Raw genomic sequence first — 14,634 nt, forward strand, 5'->3', positions numbered from 1 at the left:
GTTACATATTGGACTGCTAACTGCAAAGTCAGCAGTTCAAACCACTGGCCCCTCCTAAGGAAAAAGATGAGGCTTTCTGTTCTCATAGAGTTATATTCTTGGAAACCCACAGGGGCAGTTCTCCCCTGTCCTATAGGGTTGCTAGGAGACAGAATTAGCTCTGTGGCAGTGATTTTTAAAAAAATTTCTGGAAAGGTTGATGGGTTTCTATTGTGATAACCCTACTAAATTGAAGCTAACCTTTCCAGAAATCCTTCCCTTTGATCACAAGAGACATTTTGCACATCATTTAGAAGACAGAAGCAGAACAGGCAACATTTTCGAATCAGAAGGCTGAAAGTACCCAATTCGTTCAGAAGACATAACGCCCTGTTACTGTCTGGGCCATGGCTGCATCTGCTGGCTCCTCTCGGTGGCCCGGAGTAGCAGCTGGGCTTGTTGCTCTTCTACCTTCTCTCAGACCCTCTTTCAGATTGTCTGGCTCCCCGGACAAAATGCTTGTTTAACTGTGCAAAAGGCAACAGCTTCTTCCTCAGACTACCCCCATCATCAAGGAGGCAGGCTTAAAAGTGGTTGGAGATTGACAAAATTCGAGTCCCTCTTCCTGGATTCCAGCCTATCCTTGTTTTTCCCACTTCATGTTTCTGTTTCCTCCGTGACTGCCTGCCCCTGAGACGTCAGTCTCCAACATGCTTAGAAACCCCAACCTCATGTAGACTTTTAAAACTGGCTCTTAAAATTGGGTAAGAGATATATGTAACGTAATATGTAATATAACACTCAAACACACACACACACACACATACACATGGAGCTTCAAAAAGTTCATGGGGAAATGGAATTAAAAGATCATGGAATTTTCCATGGGTCTTTTAAAACCCCTCTTATGTGTATGTGTCTAGTTGTGCTTTTCTGATAGAGCCCTGACTGGTACAGAGGACCTGAAAAAAACCTTATACTCCTAGAATCCTGGCTAGCCAACATTAGGAGAAGAAACACTCACACTTCAGCTAGTCTCCTTCAACCAGTGGCAGAGAGAACTAAGTCTTCAGGTGAAACAGAGTGAGATAACCATCAGAGAATCAGAAGGAAGGGGCTAGTGGGAACTGGAGCAATAGGTGCCTTGTACCATCTCACTCACTGCCCTCTAGTGGAGGCCGGCTCATAAAGATCCTGTAGGACAGGGTAGAACCATCTTTAGTGGGTTCCCAAGATTGTAACTCTCTGAGGAAATAGAAAGCCTCATCTTTCTCTGATTTCAAATTGCTGATCATGTGATCATCGGTCCAACATGCGATAAATACACTATCTAACCAGGGATCCTTATACTGTACCATCTACGCCCTCATTACTAGACATGCTTCATTCTAAGGTCGCCCAGACCCTCTGCATTGCCCTAAGAGACACAGAAGAGATGGGAAAAAAATGTGTTACAAGTGGAACACACTGTAATTAGACACCAAATGCAGTAAATTACTCTCCGTATCCTTTGGTGTGTTTAAAAGGCTAAAACATCTCTGAAAGAATTCACATGAAACTCATCATTTTGGTTACCAACCAAAAAGAAGAAGAAGAAGAATTATTTGAGTGGTCGGGAATCATTTCACCTTTTTGTATCACTCATCCATATTACCTATTCCCCCGCAAATATTAGCTTTTTAATGTTTTAAGCTTGTTCCAAATGCCTCCTCTCCAGAGATAGCCCTTGACCTTTTTTCGCATGGCAAAATTGAATTAAGAAACCAGAGAGACAATTATACATCTCAGATTAAACAAGCTGAAACCTAGCTTTCACCTGGAAAAGTGATTCCCGCTGAAGAAATATTACAGTCATGAGAAACATGGGTGGGCAAGAGCAGGCATATAGATAGACCTAGGAAGGATACCAAAGAGTTTAGATACTCTAGGGAATAGGAGATTAGGAAGATGAGGATATCATCAGTGTCACATCATCAAAGAAGGGTGATAAAGGGGGCAGACTTGGAAGTGAGGAATGTTGAAGATATGTGTGTGACAGAAACCAATGGGCTAGCAGAAGAGTTGTTGGAGATGGTGTGTGTTAGAGGTGTGGGAATCTCCATAGGCCGAAGTAATTAAAGCCATCTAGCAAAAGGCATGTGGGACTGCCACAAAGAAAAGTAGGCACCACCAATTTGGATCACTTGTTGTTCCCTTTCTTCTATTAAATTGGCATTCTATGATGCTCACCCTCCCAACACAACTGCTGAAGACAAAGTGGGTGAATAAGCAAATGTGGTGAAGAAAGTTGATGTTTCCTGACTATCAAAAAATATAGCGTCTGGACTCTTGAAGGTATGAAGATAAACAAGCGGCCATCTAGCTCAGAAGCAACAAAGCCCACATGGAAGAACACACCAGGCTGTGTGATCTCGTGGTTCCGAAGGGATCAGTTATCAGGCATCAAAGAACAAAAAGTCATATCGTTGGGTGCACACCTCCATGATACGATCGCTGAGGACAAAAAGGGTGAATAAGCAAATGTGTTGAAGAAAGCTGATGGTGCCCGGCTATCAAAAGAGATAGTGTCTGGGATCTTAAAGGCTTGAAGGTAAACAAGCGGCCATCTAGATCAGAAGCAATAAAGCCCACATGGAAGAAGCACACCAGCCTGTGTGATCACAAGGTGTCGAAGGGATCAGGTATAAGGCATCATCAGAACAAAAAAAATCTTACCATAGTGAATGCACGGGGAAGTGCAGAGAGGAGACCCAAGGACCATTTGTTGGCCACTGGAGATCCTCTTGAAGAGGGGTCTAGAGGAGGAAATGAGTCAGTCAGGGTGCGATGTAGCACCGATGAAGAATACAGCTTTCCACCAGTTCCTAAATGCTTCCTTCCCACCCACCCCACTATCATGATCCGAATTCTACCTTGCAAGTCTGGATAGAGCAGAGGATGTACACTGGTGCAGATAGGAACTGGAGGCACAGGGAATCCAGGGCGGATGATACTTTCAGGACCAAGGGTGTGAGTGGTGATACTGGGAGGGTAGAGCGAGAGTGTGTTGGAACGAGGGAATGGATTACAAGGATCTACATGTGACCTCCTCCCTGGGGGATGGAAAACAGAAAAGGGAGTGAAGGGAGACGTCGGACAGGGTAAGATATGACAAAATAATAATTTATAAATTATCAAGGGCTCATAAGGGAGGGGGGAGCAGGGAGGGAGGGGAAAAAAGAGGACCTGATGCAAAGGGCGTAAGTGGAGAGCAAATGCTTTGAAAATGATGAGGGCAATGAATGTACAGATGTGCTTTACACAATTTTTGTATGTATGGATTATGATAAGAGTTGTACGAGCGCGATCACGAGGTGCCACAGGGACCAGGTTTAAGGCATCATGCAAAATATATATATATGTATATGTATATGTACATGTATATGTATATGTATATATGTGTGTGTATGTATGTGTATATGTGTGTGTGCGTATATATATATATATATATACCATATTGAATGAAGGGGGAAGAGGAGAGGGGAGACCCAAGGCTCAATTGTCGGCCACTGGAGATCCCCTCATAGAGGGGTTTAGGAGAGGAGATGGGTTAATTAGGGTTGGAGGTAGTACCGATGAAGAACACAGCTTTCCGCCAGATCCTGGATGCTTCCTCCCCCAAACTACCATGATCTGAATTCTACCTTGCAGGGCTGGATAGGGCAGAGGTTGTACACTGGTGCATATGGGGGCTGGAGGCACAGGGAATCCAGGGTGGATGATACCTCCAGGACCAAGGGTGTGAGGGGCGATGCTGGGAGAGTGAAGGGTAAGTGGGTTGGAAATGGGGAACTGATTACAAGGGTCCACATGTGACCTCCTCCCTGGGAGATGGACGGCAGAGAAGGAGGGGGAGGGAGACTCCGGATAGGGCAAGATATGACAAAATAACAATGTATAAATTACCAAGGGCAAATGAGGGAGGGGGGAGCGGGGAGGGAGGGGAAAAAAAAGAGGACCTGATGCAAAGGGCTTAAGTGGAGAGCAAATGCTTTGAGAATGATTGGAGCAGGGAATGTGTGGATGTGCTTTATACAATTGATGTATGTATATGTATGTATGTATATAAAAAGAGAGTTGTAGGAGCCCGTAAAAAATGTTTTAAAAAAAAAGAAAAGTAGGCAAACTCTATATGCCAATACTTATGGATGTAGAATGCACCGTGTTGTTGGGGTCAGCTCCACTGAGTTGGCAGCATCCCGACTATGCACAACAGAACAAAGCACTGCCCAGTCCTGCCCAAGCCTCACAACCATTCCTGTGCTGCGCCCATTGTTGCAGCCCCTGCGTCACCTTACATGACTAAGGGTCTTATTTTGACTGACCCTTTCTGCCTTACCAAGAATAATGTCTTTTCCCCAGGGCTAGTCCTACCTAATAACATATCCAAAATACTTGAGACCAAGTCTCACCATCCTTGCTTCTAAGGAACATTCTGGGAATATATCATAGCAAAATATTTAGCTTTTTTGTTGTTTTATAATTTCCTTCATAACAAAGAGATGTGACATATGAAACATATGCTACCATTAAATCAAGGACAGGAAATGCTACTCTATATAGTAAACCTCTCATACAAAGCCTCAACTATAAAGTAGCAGTGAAGAAGATATATCTTTTTATGTACAGCCTCTAAAGAATTCCAGTACCCCATAAAATCCTTATGGTGGACAATTGGGCAGGAGAACATAATATAGCAACTCCTCATTATGCTTGATCCAGTAATCTGACAAAACTTCATGAATGGGATTTTGTGAGCATCTACATATTTCACGTTCTGTTTGAAGCCCTTAACTTGAAGATTATGCCATCTTTACTAACTGCAAGATCTGTTCTCTTTAGCAATTTAATCCATTGTGTAAACTGATAACTGAAAAATAACTTGTTCTGGGTGTCAAAAATACTGACCTCTCACATTTATTGAGGACTTTTTGATTTTGAAAAGTACTTTCATCACTGCCTTGGTTTGATTTTTAAAACACAACTATTTAGGTCACAGAAAAGTTGTTATCAATGTAGAGTCAGTATTATTGTGTAGTTATTGCCTAAGTGTACGTATTTTTTTCTTTTTAACAATTTATTGGGGCTCATACAATTCTTTTCACAGTTCATACATATACATACATCAATTGTATAAAGCACATCTGTACAGTCTTTGCCCTAATCATTTTTTTCTCTTTTCTTCTTTTACATTTTATTAGGGACTCATACAACTCTTACCACAATCCATACATATACATACATCAATTGTATAAAGCACATCCATACATTCCCTGCCCCAATCATTCTCAATGCATTTGCTCTCCACTTAAGCCCCTTGCATCAGGTCCTCGTTTTTTTTCCCCTCCCTCCCCATTCCCCCCTCCCTCATGTGCCCTTGGTAATTTATACATCGTTATTTTGTCATATCTTGCCCTATCCGGAGTCTCCCTTCCCCTCTTCTCTGCTGTCCCTCTCCCAGGGAAGAGGTCACATGTGGATCCTTGTAATCAGTTCCCCCTTTCCAACCCACTCACCCTCCACTCTCCCAGCATTGTCCCTCACACCCTTGGTCCTGAAGGTATCATCCACCCTGGATTCCCTGTACCTCCAACCCTCATATGTACCAGTGTACAGCCTCTGTCCTATCCAGCCCTGCAAGGTAGAATTCGGATCATGGTAGTTGGGGGGAGGAAACATCCAGGATCTGGGAGAAAGCTGTGTTCTTCATCGATACTACCTCACACCCTAATTAACCCATCTCCTCTCTTAAACCCCTCTATGAGGGGATCTCCATTGGCCGAAGTGTACGTATTTTTTAATGTGTGATTTAGACGATGGTTTACAGAGCAAATCTACTGTATTTCAGACCTATAATGTGGCTTGCTCAATATCTAGACTCTTGGTTAGGAGTTCTGCATGATTTATTTATAGTCTTTAGCAGCTGGTCTTTCAATTTGACATCATTCTGTAAAAGAAAACATGCATTACCGAAATAATTTGGGAACAAAATTAGATTTGGAATGCATGTATGGTTCTTATCTTAAATTAACAGTGGCTTAAACAAGGTATCTGTTCAGTGAGCCATGAAAGGCACCAGTTCAGGGCTACTACATTGACTGCACAACTATTAAGTGTCTAGGCCCATCATCCTCAACGTGTAGCTTCAGCCTTATGGTCCAAGGTAGTTGCATTCGTTTGAACTATCATAGCCTCATCCAAATTTGTAAGAAGGTGAGAAAAGATTGAGAAAGTCATCTGCCGCATTTTAAAGACACTTCCTGGAGGTTCACCATTCGTGCCTGTGGAGGTCAAAAGCAGTTACATAACAACAGTTTTCAACAATAGAGGCTGAGCTGTGTTGTTGTCATTGTGGTGGTGATATGGCCAGAGAAAATGAAAGAACTGTACATTTTCACACTCTAAAATTCAGGAAAGAAAAGACAATGAGTAGATATTGGGGATAACTGTCCCTGGAAAGGGGCATCCTGTTTGGTGGAGGGTAAGCAGGAAAGTGGGGGGAAAAGAAGACCCTCAACAATGTGGGTTGACACCGTGTCTGCTACAATGGATTCAAGCAATAAAACAATTGTGAATGTGGAGCAGGACTGGCTGTGTTTAGTTGTGCTACGAGTGAAAACTAACGGAAACAGCATACCGTGGTTATTTCCATATTGCCCAGATGCTCACGGTTAAAGGGAATGGAAGTGATCGGATCCTTGTCAAGTTGAGTGTAATGAATGCACAGCACATGTACTGCCATCCACATGCTAGTCCATGCCAGGAATATTCCAGGACTCCTCACATACCCCACCTGGAAGCACGGCAAGGGCTCCTGAAAGCTAGCTTATGCCATGAAAATCGCGTGCACTGCACAAACTGGTGGTACACTTCACATGTGCATTTCCCATGGCTCTTTCTGTGCTCTGCGTATACTCAGTATGGAAGGAAGTAATAGAAACATGAAGGTAGTTATTCTTTTGTGTTTGGGTGCAATGCAAAACCCAGTGCGTGAGTTTTTCTATGCTATGGATATTTCTGAGCCTCTGAAATGAACCATATAGAGATAAGTGATAGGACCGTGAAAATGGACTTATTCCACATCTATGGGTAAGCCAAAGGTATGGCTACAAAATCACAGAAGCTTTGATGAAACAAAAATAATAAAATGCTTTAGGATGTACTACAACAAATGATAAAGATGTCTCCAAATTGAACCAGAAACAGATAGAAACCATAGTTATGTGAATGGATGTTAGGCTCTCACTTAATTGTAGTCCTAATATAAGCACAATTAGTTCTTGTGACATGGCTTTGCTCGGTACTCACCCTCATGAAGAGATCGCTGAAGATATGAGTGCCATAGCAAAGTGTGGTAAAGAAATCAGATAAAGCCCAGGTATCTGGAAGAATAGCATCTGGAGTCTTAAAACAAGAAGCCCATTTTGTCTCAAAACAGCAGCCATCTAATTGAAGAGTCAGCTAAGAAGCACACCAACCTGTGTGATTTAAGGATTGGAAACAATAAGATCCAAACCTAAAGGAGGCAATACTAATACCTAAATCTTAAATACCTTATTTTGGGATTCCTAGGGATAACAATGGAAACCAAAAATCCATGCGTATGGTCTCTGAGTGGATTGAGTTCCCAGTAAATCCCCACTGCCACACTAAGAATGTGAACTGCCAAAAGATCAGACAAAGAACGGTTTAAATAAGTTCCTAAGCAACTGGACTTAGACTGAAATGTAACACTTTACCATTAGATTTCCCTTTGGACCCACTTTCAATTTATCCTACATTTTAAATATCATTTGCTTTTTCTTAGATTGAAGTCTTTCATTGTTTTATAAAATTACTGTTGCTGGGTCCTCTTTTTTTCCCCTGTTCCTTATCTTTGTTTCATGTGTTTTCCTGTGTAGCAATGCCAGGATTTATGAAGACAGTAACTGAAATAATAATAATTAACTAGGTACATGAAAGGGGGTGGGTGAGGAAATGGGAACATCAATGGGGACAAGAAGGAAGAAAATGTTCCAAAGTTGACTGTACTGATGATTGCACAACCCTTCTTAATATGATGGGACAATTGAATTGCATGATGTTTTAATGAAAGCTTAATAAAACTAATTAGAATAAAAGAACAAAATGTTAAACCATTGTTTTTCAACATACGCTCAAGACCATGAACTTAAAAGGACTCATATAGTGTTTCTTTTAAATGTTCTTTGTGTGTGGGAAACAAAAAGAAATCTCTGAAGGGGTAAGATCAAGACTGTAATGTGGATGGGGTAGGTTTTACCAATGGAATTCTTATAGAACAGCATAAGAATGAGCAAGTGCACCGGTGTGACAGAGAGGTCAAAAAAATCACCCAGCACACATTACCTGGCCTTTTCCTCACCAAGAAAACTTTCAATCTTCTTAAAGCTTCTTTACAATTCGCCCCCTGTGATCATCCTGTGTCCTTTGAGAAAGTCTACCAAGATTACTTCTTTAGAATCCAAAATTATCAAATACCAAAACCTCCAGACCTAACCTCTCGGCCTTGAATTTGACTGGTTCTTCAGATCCCTTCAAGGAGCCCTGGAAACACTGTGGATTATGTTGGGATGCTAACTACAAAGTCAACCATTGACATCAACCCCAACAGCCGCTTTGCAGGAGAAAGTTAAGAGTGCCTGCTCCTATAAGAATACATAGTTTCAGAAACCACAAGGAATGATTCTCTGTTCTATAGGTTCACTATAATTCAGAATCAACTTGAATGGCAGTGTGTTTGGGGTTTAGGGGTATTGAAGAGGCCTTCAGGAGCCATGGTGTTTATTGTATGTTTATTGAAGGCACCCCCCACAAGACTAAGACAATTGTTTGACTAAAAGAATTTGTCTGCAGCTGACTGCAGAGACATATTTAAATAGGACTTATTTGGAATGTGCCTAAGCATGTGTGAACTGACTCACTACTTGTAATTGTTGTTAGATGCCATCGAGTCAGTTTCAATGTATAGGGACCCAACGAGTCAGTTTCAACGTATAGGGACCCAACGAGTCCGTTTCAATGTATAGGGACCCAACGAGTCAGTTTCAACGTATAGGGACCCAACGAGTCAGTTTCAATGTATAGGGACCCAACGAGTCAGTTTCAATGTATAGGGACCCAACGTACAACAGAATGAAACGTCACCTGGCCTGACAAGTGTTCTTATGTTTAAGCCCATTGTTGCAGCCACTGTGTCAAAACATCTCCTCAGGGGCCTTCCTTTTTTTCGCTGCCCCTCTGCTTTTCCAAGCATGATGTCTTTCTCCAGATAATGGTCTCTCCTGATAACATGTCCAAAATACTTAAGACAAAATCTTGCCATCCTTGCTTCTAAGGAGCATTCTGGCTGTGCTTCTAAGACATACTTGTTGATTCTTTGGGTAGAACATGGGACTTTCCATACATTTTGCCAGCACCATCAGTCGAATGCATCATTTTTTTGGCCTTCCTTAGCAAATGTCCAACATATGAGGTGACTGGCAACGCGACATCTTGGGTCAGGCGCACCTTAGTCCTCAAAGTAACACCTTTGCTCTTCAACACTTAAAAGTGGTCTTGCACAGCATATTTACCTAATGCAATGCATCATATGACCTCTTGACTGCTGCCTCCATAAACATCCATTGTGGACCCAAGCAAGACAAAATCCATGACAACATGAATCATTTCTCCATTTCTCATGATGTTCCTTGTTGGCCCAGTTGGGAAAATTTGTCTTTTCGTTACATTACGTTGTAATTCATACTGAAGGCTGCTGTCTTTGATCTTCACCAGCTAGTGCTTCAAGTTCTCCTCATTTTCAGCAAGCAAGGTAGTGTCATCTGCATATGTCAGGTTATCAATAAGCCTTCCTCCAGTCCTGATGCTGAATTCTTCTTCATACAATACAGGTTCCCTGATTATTTGCTCCGCATACTGACTGAATAAATTGGTGAGGGTATGCAGTTCTGATGGACATCTTTCTTGATTTTAATTCAAGCAGCATTCCCTTGCTTTGTTCACAAAACTGTTTCTTCATTCATGTATAGATGCCACAAGAGCACAAGGAAGGGTTCTGGAATTCCCATTGCTTTCAAAGCTTTCCACAGTTTGTTAGGATCCACACAGCCTTTACAAGTCAATAAAACACAAGTAAACATACTTCTGATGTTCTCTGCTTGCAACCAAGGTCCATCTGACATCAGCAAACAATTCAGCCTGAATTTCTGGTAGCTCCCTGTCAATGTACTGCTCCCACCATTGTTGGATTATTTTCAGCATAATTTTACTTGAATGTAATATTAATTATATTGGTCTTTATTTTGAACATTTTGTTGGGTAGCGTTTCTTTGGGATGTGTACAAATATAAATCTCTTCTAGATAGTTGACCAGGTAGCTGTCTTCCAATGTTCTTGTCATAGAGAAATGTGTGCTTCCAATTTGTCATCAGCTTGTTAAAGCTTTTCAATTGCTATATTATCAATTCCTGAAGCCTTGCTTTTGGCTAGCACCTTCAGTCAGCTTGGATTCCTTCCTTCAGGATCATTGGTTCGTGACCATGTGCTACCTCTTGAAATGGCTGAATAGCAACTAGTTCTTTTTGGTACTGTGACTGTGTACACTTTTCATCTTCTTTCGATGCTTCCTGCATCATTCAATATTTGGCTCATCAAATCTTTCAATATTGCAACTCAAGGCTTGAATGTTTTCTTTAACTCTTCAGTTTAAGATATGTTAAGTATGTTCTTCCTTTTTGCTTTTCTAAATCTAGGCCAGTGGTTCTCAACCATGAGTCGTGACCCCTTTGGGGTTGCCTTATTCATAACATTAGCAAAATGACATTTATGAAGTTGCAACGAAAATAATTTTATGGTTGGGGGGGTCAGCACAACATGAGGAACTGTGTGAAAGGGTTGCAGCATTAGGAAGGTTGAGGACCACTGATCTAGGCCTTTTGCACATTTAAAAAAAAACATTTTATTAGGGGCTCATACGACTCCCTTTTGCACATTGCATTATAATGTTTTACTTTGTGTCCTGCAGCCGCCTTTTTAAACGTTCCATTCATTCTTTTTTTTTTTTTCCATGTCACTCGCGGTTAAAAGGGCCGCCCGCAGAGGCTTGGCGGCCCCAGTTATGCGCCAGCACTTGCTCTGGCGCTGCAGCTTAACCCCCTGCGCCACGGGCAGGCACGGCGGGTTCAAAGGCAGCGCCCCATTCATTCTTTTCTTCTATTTTCCTTAGCTATTCTGACACCCACTTTGATCTTTTCTTTCTTTCTTGTCATTTTGTGCTTGCCTTCTACTTTCTTCACGCATAATGTTCTTGATGTCTCCCCGCAGCTCATCAGGACTTCTGTCGCAATGTGTTCAGTGCATTGAATCTGTTCTTACGATGTTCTTGACATTCAGGTGGTATACACTCAAAGTCGTACTTTGGCTCTTGGGGACTTGTTTTCATTTTCTTCAGCTTCAACCTGAGCTTGCATACAAGCTCTTGATGGGCTTCATCCCTGGCCTTATTTCAGCTTTTAGCTGCTGACATTGAGCTTTTCCATCGCCTCTTCCCACAGAGCAGTTAATTTGTTGTGAAAAATGTTTTTGTGACACGATCTCCATCTTCATTTCTATCACCAAGGCCATATTTTTCAACTACTGTTTCTTCCTCTGTTTCCAATTTTGAATTCCAATTGCTAATAAATACACAAATTCTTTTTCTTGGTGTTTTGGTTTTTCAGGCCTGGTCCTGGGGTTATTTGAGGCCCAGAATCAGAAATCTGCATTAAATAGACTGCATCAGCTCAAGTTTCTTAAATATGGTTTTCCACTTTATTTTTAGCTATTAAGTATTACTAATTTATTAATGTATCATCCTAGTTTTAAATATGAGAAGAATTTAGACCCACAAATTACAGGATAAGGCAAAAGGGTGAGAAATATTTGAAAAATAACTCAATATTGAGGGAAGCTTCCAAGGGAAGTAGTGTAGTGGCTATATGGGCTGATCCCATGGTGGATACACAATGAGCTACCAATGATAAGGTGAGTGGATTGAGTCTACCAGTCACTCTGCAGCCTTCCAACGATTTAAATAATTTGGAAACACAAAGGGTTAGTTCCTCCCTATTCTATAGGGTCACTGTGAGTTAGAATCGATTAGCTGGCAGTGGGGTTTTATTTTTGGTCTGGGAGGCTGTGCAATATGTACTGAGACTGCATGTTGGATACTGCAAAGCCAGAATACAGCTATGGAAAATGCACATATATGGAAGGTGTGAGGGCAATAGCAATTTTCATAATTATTTTGAACATCTAATTTTTTCTTCTTCAAATTATGCAATAAAAATTTCAGAACACATTTTTTGAGCTGCATCTTTTTTAATAGATACATAGATTGATATTTATATAAAATACTTTCTTACAAAAAAATTAAAACCAACTTAAACAAAAACAAATCCAACAGGGGCAGAAGTGGGGTTGAGGCACAGGGTAGGCCCCTGGCACTGCCCTGAGTCAGCGGGGCGGGGCGCGGTGGGGGGTGAGGTGGGGAGCCGGGGAGGATGAGGTGAGGAGGGCCCAGGTACTCAGTCGCCCTTCTGTTTGGGCGTTTGCACAGTCCCGTTAGCCAGAGCAGTGGGACCACCTGGGGACAAGGCATCTGCTATTTGTGAGGTGCCTCTCGGGGTATGTGGGGGACGCAGGTAGGTGCTGAAGATCTTCCCGTAGAAGGAGTCGTGGAGGGAGAAGTTCTGGAACTGACAGAGGGAGAGACCTTGGCTGGGGCTCCCTGGCACAGCTCAGCATGCAGAGTGGCGGCGGCAGGGCGGGGCGACCCCAGCAGCAGGTGCAGGATGGTGCTGAAGCCGTCCTGGTACAGCAGGCAGCCGGGCCCCTCAGCTTGCTCTTCAGCAAAGAGCTCAAAGGCCAGGCTTGTCAGCTCCTCCAGACTCCTGGCCCCATCCAGAGCAGCCAATGCGAGGGCCACATCGCGGAAGTCCACCAAACCCCTGGCGTCCCCGCCTTCTGCAGAACTTTTCCCAGTTCCCAGAGCTGCGGCTCCAACGCTACTTTCAGCCGGCCCATCACTATCACAGGCATGTTTCCCACAAACTCACATTTGGTGGCTGGAATGCCCAGGGCCTGGGCCATGACTCGCTGGACGTTGTTGGCATAGAGTGTAGGGTCTCTGCTCTCCTCGGGGCTGGGGTGATACACAGGGAGGAACTCTACATCCACGATGCTGCAGGGCTGAGAGGCGGTGAGCCAGAGGACTTTGAGTCCTCCAGGGCCCCTCCATGCCCAGCTGGTGGTGTCCAGGCTGTGGGGGTAGCGGATGAGGACAGGCTGTACAGGCACCCCAGCGATGAAGGCTCCTGGTTTGAACTTAAGCAGGGCCTTCTTATTGGAACAAGTACCCTCAGGAAAGAACAGCACCTGGGGCCACTTGCCTCCTGAGGTTGCCGGTCTGCAACCTCCTCTACTACTTTACGGCGAGAAGCTGGGTCATGCCGGGATACTAGGATGGCTTGGTTGAAGCGAAGAAGGGCTCCAATGACAGGCACAGAAAGGTTCTGGGCTCGGGATACAACTTTGGGCAGGTCACAGGGCAGCAGGACAATGGGGTCAAAGAAAGTGGAGTGGGGGGCAGCAACAAGAACTGGAGCATGAAGGCGAGAGGCCCGCTGACCTCGAACTCGAATCCGGAGGAAGCCCAGCAGGAAGAAGAGTAGAAGGCTCAGGCCCAGCACCCCATTGTGGTACACCGTCTTCCTCCATCCTGTAATTGGCTCCTGAAGCTGCTCCTCCGTTAGACCCACTACTTGCAGCCAGGCAAAGGGCCAGAGGAGAAAGAGAATGATAAAGGCCAGGAGCACTCGGATGGGGGCCAGCAGTGCCCCCAGGAGGCAGAACTTAACCCTCTGGAAACGGGAGAGATGTAAGTCATGCACGAAGGGGTTGGGGGGTCCGACGGCGGGGTCGAGGGGAGCCCAGTCCCCCGGACTTCTCTGGCTCATAGCGGCGGAAGGCAGGGCGCCCCGGCCCCGGCCCGGGCCCAGCTCTGCAGAGCAGCGGGTGCTGCTGCGGCGGCGGCGGCCTCAGAACACATTTTAATATCTAGAAGTCACTGGATAATTCATGTCAAATGTTTCAGAGATGAAGTTGACTCACGTTCCTTTGTAAGAAAAATCCTACTTTTTCTTATAAGCATTTCTGTGCACAGGTGGAGAAGTCATGTCATCTTATAACATGACGGGAAGTTTTTCATTTTAATAAAGGAGTTTGAACTCTGACAGACCCATTGTGGGTTTCAGAACATTTGAATCTGTATCTATTGCACCAAACTCACTACCAGTCAGTCGATTACAACTCATAGCGACCATATAGGACAGAGTGGGACTTCTGTGAGTTTCTGTGTCTGTAAGTCTTATGGGAGCAGAGTCTCATCTTTTGTTTGCAGAGCAGCTAGTGGGCCTGAATGGCTGACCTTGTGGATAGCAGCCAACCACACATCCCAGGACGCCATCAGGACTTCTTACGTACTGTACAGTAACTCTTATTTCTGGCCCCATTTTAAGATAACAATTGGGAACTGCCTGCTATTCAGTTCCTATTAAA

The 14,634-nt window shown here is 43.6% G+C and overlaps 1 non-coding gene and 1 pseudogene across 1 annotated transcript; both read right to left on the reverse strand.

Annotated features, from left to right (window-relative positions):
- Nucleotides 1–11,102: 11,102 nt before the first annotated feature.
- Nucleotides 11,103–11,232, reverse strand: LOC142435493 (small nucleolar RNA SNORA76). The gene has a single exon (XR_012781540.1). It is a non-coding gene; the product is annotated as a small nucleolar RNA SNORA76 (small nucleolar RNA).
- A 1,346-nt stretch (nt 11,233–12,578) lies between these two features.
- LOC142433138 (lysophospholipid acyltransferase LPCAT4 pseudogene) lies at nt 12,579–14,039 on the reverse strand (annotated as a pseudogene).
- Between the last annotated feature and the right edge of the window lie 595 nt (nt 14,040–14,634).

The sequence above is a fragment of the Tenrec ecaudatus genome, chromosome X (assembly GCF_050624435.1).
Source record: "Tenrec ecaudatus isolate mTenEca1 chromosome X, mTenEca1.hap1, whole genome shotgun sequence".
In the NCBI taxonomy this organism is placed as follows: domain Eukaryota; kingdom Metazoa; phylum Chordata; class Mammalia; order Afrosoricida; family Tenrecidae; genus Tenrec; species Tenrec ecaudatus.